Source organism: Entelurus aequoreus, linkage group LG14, assembly GCF_033978785.1.
Source record: "Entelurus aequoreus isolate RoL-2023_Sb linkage group LG14, RoL_Eaeq_v1.1, whole genome shotgun sequence".
In the NCBI taxonomy this organism is placed as follows: Eukaryota; Metazoa; Chordata; class Actinopteri; order Syngnathiformes; family Syngnathidae; genus Entelurus; species Entelurus aequoreus.
In genome coordinates this window covers 53,965,726-53,976,610 of record NC_084744.1, presented here as the reverse complement: position 1 = coordinate 53,976,610, position 10,885 = coordinate 53,965,726, and positions in this window count along the sequence as shown.

Sequence of the window (10,885 nt, the reverse complement as noted above, 5' to 3'; positions counted from 1 at the left end):
GCTGGAATCAATATTTTCAAAAATTCCCGGTTTTCCCGAAATTCCAGGAATTCTGAAATACTCATTCTAAATTCATACTGTTACTACCTCAACATTTTTCGACCGATTCGAAAAACGTCAACACCAAGCCATTCATATAATCTGGGACAGTTGTGCTGGAATTAATATTTTCAAAAATTCCGGGTTTTCCCGAAATTCCAGGAATTACGAAATACTCATTCTCATATCAAACTGTTACTACCGCAACATTTTTCAACCGATTCGAAAAATGTCAACACCAAGCCATTCATATAATATTGGACAGTTGTGCTAGCATCAATATTTTCAAAAATTCCCGGTTTTCCTGAAATTCCAGGAATTCTGAAATACTCATTCTCATATCAAACTGTTACTACCTCAACATTTTTCGACCGATTTGAAAAATGTCAACGCCAAGCCATTTATATAATCTGGGAGAGTTGTGCTAGAATGAATATTTTTAGAAATTCACAGTTTTCCCGAAATTCCAGGAATTCCGAAATACTCATTCTCAAATCAAACCTCAATGTTTTTTGACCGATTCGAAAAATGTCAACACCAAGCCATTCATATAACCTGGGACCGTTTTTCTGGAATAAATATTTTTAAAAATTCCTGGTTTTCCCGAAATTCCAGGAATTCCGAAATACTCACTCAATTCTAACTATTAATACCTCAATTTTTTTCCGACTGATTCGAAAAATGTCAACACCAAGCCATTCATATAATCTGGGACAGTTCTGCTGGAATTAATATTTTCAAAAATTCCCGGTTTTCCCGAAATTCCCAAAATTCCGAAATACTCATTCTCATAGCAAACTGTTACTACCGCAACATTTTTCAACCGATTCGAAAAACGTCAACACTAAGCCATTCATATAATCTGGAAAAATTGTGCTGGAATCAATATTTTAAAAAATTCCTGCTTTTCCTGAAATTCCAGGAATTCTGAAATACTCATTCTCATATCATACTGTTACTACCTCAACATTTTTCGACCGATTCGAAAAATGTCAACACCAAGCCATTCATATAATCTGGGACAGTTGTGCTGGAATTAATATTTTCAAAAATTCCCGGTTTTCCCGAAATTCCAGGAATTCTGAAATACTCATTCTCATATCAAACTGTTACTACCGCAACATTTTTCAACCGATTCGAAAAATGTCAACACCAAGCCATTCATATAATATTGGACAGTTGTGCTAGCATCAATATTTTCAAAAATTTCCGGTTTTCCTGAAATTCCAGGAATTCTGAAATACTCATTCTCATATCAAACTGTTACTACCGCAACATTTTTCGACCGATTCGAAAAATGTCAACACCAAGCCATTCATATAATCTGGGACAGTTGTGCTGGAATTAATATTTTCAAAAATTCCCGGTTTTCCCGAAATTCCAGGAATTACGAAATACTCATTCTCAATTCAAACCTCAATATTTTTCGACCAATTCGAAAAATGTCAACGCCAAGCCATTCATATACTCTGGGACAGTTGTGCTAGAATTAATATTTTTAAAAATTCCCGGTTTTCCCGAAATTCCAGGAATTCCGAAATACTCATTCTCATATCAAACTGTTACTACCGCAACATTTTTCAACCGATTCGAAAAATGTCAACACCAAGCCATTCATATAATCTGGGACAGTTGTGCTGGAATTAATATTTTCAAAAATTCCCGGTTTTCCCGAAATTCCGAAATACTCATTCTCATATCAAACTGTTACTACCACAACATTTTTCAACCAATTCAAAAAATGTCAACACCAAGCCATTCATATAATATTGGACAGTTGTGCTAGCATCAATATTTTCAAAAATTCCCGGTTTTCCTGAAATTCCAGGAATTCTGAAATACTCATTCTCATATCAAACTGTTACGACCGCAACATTTTTCGACCGATTCGAAAAATGTCAACGCTATGCCATTTATATAATCTGGGAGAGTTGTGCTCGAATGAATATTTTAAAAAATTCCCAGTTTTCCCGAAATTCCAGGAATTCCGAAATACTCATTCTCAGATCAAACCTCAATGTTTTTCGACTGATTCGAAAAATGACAACACCAAGCCATTCATATAACCTGGTACCGTTTTTCTGCAATAAATATTTTCAAAAATGCCCGGTTTTCCTGAAATTCCAGGAATTCTGAAATACTCATTCTCATATCAAACTGTTACGACCGCAACATTTTTCGACTGATTCGAAAAATGTCAACACCAAGCCATTCATATAATCTGGGACAGTTGTGCTGGAAATAAAAATACAATAAATTCCCGGTTTTCCCGAAATTCCAGGAATTCCGAAATACTCATTCTCAATTGAAACTGTTACTACCTCATCATTTTTCGACCGATTCGAAAAATGATAACACCAAGCCATTTATATAATCTGGGACAGTTGTGCTGGAATCAATATTTTCAAACATTCCCGGTTTTCCCAAAATTCCAGGAATTCTGAAATGCTCATTCTCAATTTATACTGTTAATACCTCAATATTTTTCAAGCGATTCGAAAAATGTCAACGCCAAGCCATTTATATAATCTGGGACAATTGTGCTGGAATCAATATGTTCAAAAATTCCCGGTTTTCCCGAAATTCCAGGAATTACGAAATACTCATTCTCCATTCTAACTGTTACTACCTCAACATTTTTCGACCGATTCGAAAAATTTCAACACCAAGTCATTCATATAATCTGGGAAAGTTGTGCTGGAATTAATATTTTCAAAAATTCCCGGTTTTCCTGAAATTCCAGGAATTCCGAAATACTCACTCAATTCAAACCTCAATATTTTTCGACCGATTCGAAAAATGTCAATACCAAGCCATTCATATAATCTGAGACAGTTGTGCTAGAAACAATATTTGAAAAAATTCCTGGTTTTCACAAAATTCCAGGAATTCTGAAATGCTCATTCTCAATTTATACTGTTATTACGTCAATATTTTTCAAGGGATTTGAAAAATTTAAACACCAAGCCATGCATATAATCTGGGACAGTTGTACTGGAATCAATATTTGAAAAAATTCCCAATTTTCCCGAAATTCCGAAATACTCATTCTCACTTCAAACTGTTACTACCTCGACATTTTTCGACAATTTCGAAAAATTTCAACACCAAGTCATTCATATAATCTGGGAAAGTTGTGCTGGAATAAATATTTTCGAAAATTCCCGGTTTTCCCGAAATTCCAGGAATTCTGAAATGCTCATTCTCAATTTATACTGTTAATACCTCAATATTTTTCAAGCGATTCGAAAAATTTAAACACCAAGCCATTTATAGAATCTGGTACAGTAGGGCTAGCATCAATATTTTAAAAAATTCCAGATTTTCCCAAAATTCCAGGAATTACGAAATACTCATTCTCAATTCAAACTTAAATATTTTTCAACCGATTCGAAAAATGTCAACACCAAGCCATTCATATAATCTGGGACAGTTGTGCTGAAATCAATATATGAAAAAATTACCGGTTTTCCTGAAACTCCAGGAATTACGAAATACTCATTCTCAATTCAAACCTCAATATTTTTCGACCGATTTCAAAAATGTCAACACCAAGCCATTCATATAATCTGGGACAGTTGTGCTGGAATGAATATTTTCAAAAATTCCCGGTTTTCCCGAAATTCCATGAATTCCAAAATACTTACATTTTTTATTGAATTAAAGAAATAAATCATCAAAAACGCGACTGAGCACACCAAACTGAAGCAGAATGAGTCTAACACCAGCTAAGAGGTTTTAAATAATATCGAACAGCAGGCATTGACGCATGAAAATATGGAAAAGCTGCTGATGGTGTGTTTGACGGAGCTAAACGCTGTTCATTATTATCACAATACTTCATAAAACTACTGTAGTTGTAAGTCGTACATTCTATTGTGTCGTGTATACACAATATTTACTATCTAAAAGTTTTGTTTTTAAAAGGCACGTTGCATATTATTCATTTTTAAATTTCACTGGGAGACGTTGATTTGAGATACAAGTGTTTAGAGTTAAGAGCTCCGTCACAGAACCAATTAAGCCAAATTAAGGTACAACTTAACAAGTGGCGAGAGAACAATGTAATTAGAGCCAAAGTTTTGGGGGAAATGATAAATGCAATTTATAACCTTATAAATTGCTTACCGACCTCGAAGCAATTTTATCTGGTACATGGTGTAATGATAAGTGTGACCAGTAGATGGCAGTCACACATAAGAGATACGTGTAGACTGCAAGATGATGCCAGTAAACACTACCAAAACAATACAACCTGTTTGAGCCCACTGCAACAGCCTATTTTGACTCCCACATTCACCCAGTGTTGTATGATTGCAACAATTATAGAACAAGCTCTAAATGAAATTCGATGCATCTGTTTCACAATAACTACATATGTACATGCTCTAGGCATTGTAATAACAACCAAAAAAATATATAAAAGACATTTTACTTACTTGAATCTGATGACTCCAGTCCAGTGAAACAAATAGATGTTGTTCAAAGGAAACCTTGAGAGGTTGTGTGAGTGTTGAATGTTTTGAGTTCGACTTCGGTAAACTGTGAAGCCGCACCGCTTGATGGATTAAACATACCAGTATTATTATGGTGTGTGTATAAGGACCGCAAAATAGCACCTATTAGCAGACATAATATCTGGCGTTTTGTTTCACAATATTATGCAAAAGCAACTTTTCTTACCTTCTGGTACCTCCTGATCTGTATTTGGGATCTGCATGAGTCCTGAAAATGCGCGTGCGTCCGCCTTTGTAGTTATAAGTGTCTTCTTTGTCTCTACTTTCTTGTTATTTGACATTCATCCTCCGCTGTTGCCATGTACGCTATGTAAAACTATTGCTATTTTACACAAAGTGAAGGAATTGCTCAAACAAAAAGCTTTGTATATTTTGAATAACTCACTGATTGTTCATATCTAACACTGTATGGGAGTGCCTGTAAAAAACATGTTTAAATCCAATCTTTCTTTTGCAGAAAAGACCTATATGAAGCAAAACTCAATATTCAAACAGTTCAACTTATTAAATTGCTGAAACAAAAAGCTTTCTATAACTCACTGATTGTTCATATCTAACACTGCATGGGAGTGAGGGGTCGTGCCTGTAAAAAACATGTTTAAATCCAATTTTTCTTTTGCAAAAAAGAGCTAAAAGAAGCATTAGTGGAAATGCACACAAACCCAATATTCAAACAGTTCAACCTATTAAATTGCTGAAACAAAAAGCTTTGTATATTTTGAATAACTCACTGATTGTTCATATCTAACACTATATGGGAGTGTCGAGTCGTGCCTGTAAAAAACATGTTTAAATCCAATCTTTCTTTTGCAAAAAAATAGCTACATCAAGCATTAGTGGAAATGCACACAAACCCAATATTCAAACAGTTGAACTTATTAATTTGCTGAAACAAAAAGCTTTGTATATTTTAAAAAACTCACCAATTGTTCATATCTAACACTGCATGGGAGTGTGGGGTCGTGCATGTAAATCCTATTTAAATCCAGTCATTTTTTTCTGCAGAAAAGAGCTATAAGAAGCAATAGTGGAAATATACACAAACCCAATATTCAAACAGTTCGACTTATTAAATTGCTGAAACAAAAAGCTTTGTATATGTTGAATAACTCACTTTATTGTTCATATCTAACACTGTATGGGAGTGCCTGTAAAAAACATGTTTAAATCCAATCTTTCTTTTGCAAAAAAAAGAGCTATATGAAGCATAAGTGGAAATGGACACAAACCCAATATTCAAACGGTTCAACTTATTAAATTGCTGAAACAAAAAGCTTTGTATATGTTGAATAACTCACTTGATTGTTCATATCTAACACTGTATGGGAGTGCCTGTAAAAAACATGTTTAAATCCAATCTTTCTTTTGCAAAAAAAAAGAGCTATATGAAGCATTAGTGGAAATGGACACAAACCCAATATTCAAACAGTTCGACTTATTAAATTGCTGAAACAAAAATCTTTGTATATGTTGAATAACTCACTTGATTGTTCATATCTAACACTGTATGGGAGTGCCTGTAAAAAACATGTTTAAATCCAATCTTTCTTTTGCAAAAAAAAAAGAGCTATATGAAGCATTAGTGGAGTAGTAGTAGTAGTAGTAGTCATTCACATTGACGTCCCACTGGGGTGAGTTTTCCTTGCCCGTATGTGGGCTCTGTACCGAGGATGTCGTTGTGGCTTGTACAGCCCTTTGAGACACTTGTGATTTAGGGCTATATAAATAAACATTGATTGATTGATTGATTGATTGATTGAAATGGACACAAACCCAATATTCAAACGGTTCGACTTATTAAATTGCTGAAACAAAAAGCTTTGTATATGTTGAATAACTCACTTGATTGTTCATATCTAACACTGTATGGGAGTGCCTGTAAAAAACATGTTTAAATCCAATCTTTCTTTTGCAAAAAAAAAGAGCTATATGAAGCATTAGTGGAAATGGACACAAACCCAATATTCAAACAGTTCGACTTATTAAATTGCTGAAACAAAAATCTTTGTATAAGTTGAATAACTCACTTGATTGTTCATATCTAACACTGTATGGGAGTGCCTGTAAAAAACATGTTTAAATCCAATCTTTCTTTTGCAAAAAAAAGAGCTATATGAAGCATTAGTGGAAATGGACACAAACCCAATATTCAAACGGTTCAACTTATTAAATTGCTGAAACAAAAAGCTTTGTATATGTTGAATAACTCACTTGATTGTTCATATCTAACACTGTATGGGAGTGCCTGTAAAAAACATGTTTAAATCCAATCTTTCTTTTGCAAAAAAAAAGAGCTATATGAAGCATTAGTGGAAATGGACACAAACCCAATATTCAAACAGTTCGACTTATTAAATTGCTGAAACAAAAATCTTTGTATATGTTGAATAACTCACTTGATTGTTCATATCTAACACTGTATGGGAGTGCCTGTAAAAAAACATGTTTAAATCCAATCTTTCTTTTGCAAAAAAAAGAGCTATATGAAGCATTAGTGGAAATGGACACAAACCCAATATTCAAACAGTTCGACTTATTAAATTTCTGAAACAAAAAGCTTTGTATATTTTGAATAACTCACCGATTGTTCATACCTAACACTGTATGGGAGTGTGGGGTTGTGCATGTAAATCCTATTTAAATACAGTCATTTTTTTTCTGCAGAAAAGAGCTATAAGAAGCATTAGTGGAAATGCACACAAACCCAATATTCAAACAGTTGAACTTATTAAATTGCTGAAACAAAAAGCGTTGTATATTTTTGAATAACTCACTGATTGTTCATATCTAACACTGTATGGGAGTGCCTGTAAAAAACATGTTTGAATCCAATCTTTCTTTTGCAAAAAAGAGCAAAAAGTAGCATTAGTGCAAATGCACACAAACCCAATATTCAAACAGTTGAACTTACTAAATTGCTGAAACAAAAAGCTTTGTATATTTTGAATAACTCACTGATTGTTCATATCTAACACTGTATACAACACTGATGATTCAATTATTAGTTTCTGGTGTTTTGTTGCATTTCCCCTCACCTGTCTCTGATCGGCAATCAGGACACACCCGTTCTTGGTTGCCTATCAGGATGCTTTTTACGCTCTGGACCGGGGGCGGATCATTGTGCTTGTGTACCTCCATAATTTCCTCATGCTCCATTTTGGCTGTTGTACCTTTTTGTGCACTTCCCTGCTGCACTATTTTTGTCATGAAATACATTTTACCTGCACGTCGCCTGCCGTCTCTACGTCCTGGGATCACGGCCAACACAAGTTTCTTCTCTCCTTTGATCTGAAACCCGGTGGGGCCTTAGAAACCTTTCCACAATGACGGCCCCTCCAAAAAGTGGTCTGACCAAAAATCTGAATTTGCGGAGCCGAGTTAGAAATGTTGAAAGTTTTGTGGCGAACAACTCGATCAAAGTTTGGCCTAACTATGAGTTTTGGAGACTTTTCCGCGCGTCTTGTCATGGTAGACGCCGTCGCCCATTTTAGTGACGATACGTGAATTTAGGGCGTGGGGCACAATTTTTCCAACTATAAAGCCATTTAAAAAAAAATTCAATATCCGATTTTTTTTGCTTGACCAGTCAAGTTTGCAAAAAATTTTTGCTGGACCAGACAAGTTTGCATAAATTGGTGAGTTTAGGCCTTAAAAATGTGATCCAAGTGGGAGAATATTAATAAACGATGCAAAAGTTGTACAATTAAAAATTCTGGAGATGCTCACCTGGTTTGGAAGCCGCACTAATCCCTAAATAATAATAAATAAATAAAAAACATTACATGTTTGACTTTTTTGTTACAAACTTTTGAGCCAATAACATTTAAAAAAAATAATACAAAAAATAATCTAATTATTATTATTTTTATTTTTTTTTTATTTGCTCAAACTTGCTCAACTTCAGCAACTTCAAAATAAAAGCATGTTTAACCCTTTTGAAGGGCTTTTGACAGTTGTCAATTAGTATAAATTTGCAAAATATGTTTTTTTTTATTTAAACCTGACAAAAGGTTAAAAAAAAACTAAAACATTTTTTTTACATGATTGATGATGACTTTTTTTTTCTTTCTTTTTTGCTCAAATCTCTCAGTCAACTTCAGCCCTAAACAAAATAATAAGAATAATAATAAAGTTTGATGGGCTTTTGACAGCTTAGTACAAAACCTGCACATTATCTGATCAAAAGGCCTTCAAAAGGGTAAAAATAAAAAAAATACATGTTTGATATTTTTGTTAGAGACTAAAGTTTATTGAGTAATTTCAGCCAAAAAAGTGGAATTCTGGAGATGCTCACCTGGTTTGGAAGCCGCACTAATCCATAAATAATAATAATAAAAAAAAAACATTACATGTTTGACATTTTTGTTACAAACTTTTGAGCCAAAAAACTTTAAAAAATAAATAAATAAAATAATCGAATTTTTGAAATTATTTTTATAAAATTTTTTACATTTTTATAACATTTACTCAAATTTGCTTAACTTCAGCAACTTCAAAATAAAAGCATGTTTAACCCCTTTGAAGGGCTTTTGACAGTTGTCAATAATTATAGATTTTATTTAAACCTGACAAAAAATTTAAAAAACAAAAATGTTACATGATTGATGATGACTTTTTATTTTTTTTAACTTTTTTGCTCAAATCTCTGTCAACTTAAACCCTAAACAAAATAACAATATTAAAAAAGTTTAACCCTTTGATAGGCTTTTGACAGTTGTCAATTAGTACAAAACCTGCACATTCTCTGATCAAAAGGCCTTCAAAAGGGTCAAAATAAAAAAATACATGTTTGATATTTTTGGTTAAGACTAAAGTTTGAGTAATTTGAGCCAAAAAAATAGAATTCTGGAGATGCTCACCTGTTTTGGATGCCACACTAATCCCTAAATAATAATAATAATAATAAATTAAAAAAAACATTATATGTTTCACATTTTTGTTACGAACTTTTGAGCCAAATTTTTTTTTAAAAAGATAAATAAAAAAAAGGTAAGAAAACAATCTAGATTTTTTTATTATTTTTATAAAATAAAATGTATTTGCTCAAATTTGCTCAACTCCAGCAACTTCAAAATAAAAGCATGTTTAACCCATTTGAAGGGCTTTTGACAGTTGTCAATTAGTATACATTTGCAAAATATGTTTTTATTTATTTAAACCTGACAAAAGGTTAAAGAAAACTAAAATGTTACATGATTGATGATGACTTTTCATTTTTGAGATGCTCACCTGTTTTGGAAGCCGCACTAATCCCTAAATAATAAAGAAAAAACTTTAAATTTGATATTTTTGTTACAAACTTTTAAACCAAAAAAGTAAAAAAATATATAATAATTTAAAAAAAAAGAATCTAAATGATTTTACCCCCTTCAAACATTTGACTTTTTAAAAATTATTATTTTATTTTATTTTTTCCTGTTTTGGAAACCGCACTAAAGCCCAAATAAAAAAATTAAAAGAACTTTTGAGCCAAAAAATAAAAAATAAAAAAAAAATTAAAAAAATAAAAAAAAAAGACTAAATGTTTTTACTTGACTTTTAAAAAATATTGTTAATTTATTTTTTTGATTTGCTCATCTTCAGCACCTTTGAAGGACTTTTGACAGTTGTTAATTAGTATACATTTATTTAAACCATTATCATTAATGGTTTGAATAAATCATTATATTAAACATTATCTGATCAAAAGTTAAAAAAACAAAAAAACATTACATAATTCATTATATGTTTGTTACAGACTTTTGAGGGGGGGGGGGGGAAGCTAAATGTGTTCACGCCCTTCAAACCTAAGGAGTTTTGTTTTTTTTGTTTACTTTTTTGCTCAAACCCTTTAGTCAACTTCAGCCCTAAACAAATTAATAATAATAATAATAATAATAATAATAATAATAATAATAATAATAATAATAATAATAATAATAATAATAATAATAATAATAATAATAATAAAGTTTAACCCTTTGATGGGCTTTTAACAGCTTAGTACAAAACCTGCACATTATCTGAACAAAAGGCCTTCAAAACGGTCCAAATAAAAAAATACATGTTTGATTTTTTTGTTTAAGACTAAAGTTGTTTGAGTAATTTGAGCCAAAAAAGTAGAATTCTGGAGATGCACACCTGTTTTGGAAGCCGCACTAATCCACTGTTGCAGCTAACCAGTCTCACATTTGTTTTATTTGAATAATTGGTCTGAAAGACGCAGGGATTCACTGAAAAAACAACAAAATAAAAAGCCTAATCCAAGCAGCATGATATCCCAATTAAGCCGCAAACTCGCGTACCGCAAAGATGAAAGCAGGAAATAAGAAAATGAATCATCCAGGGGG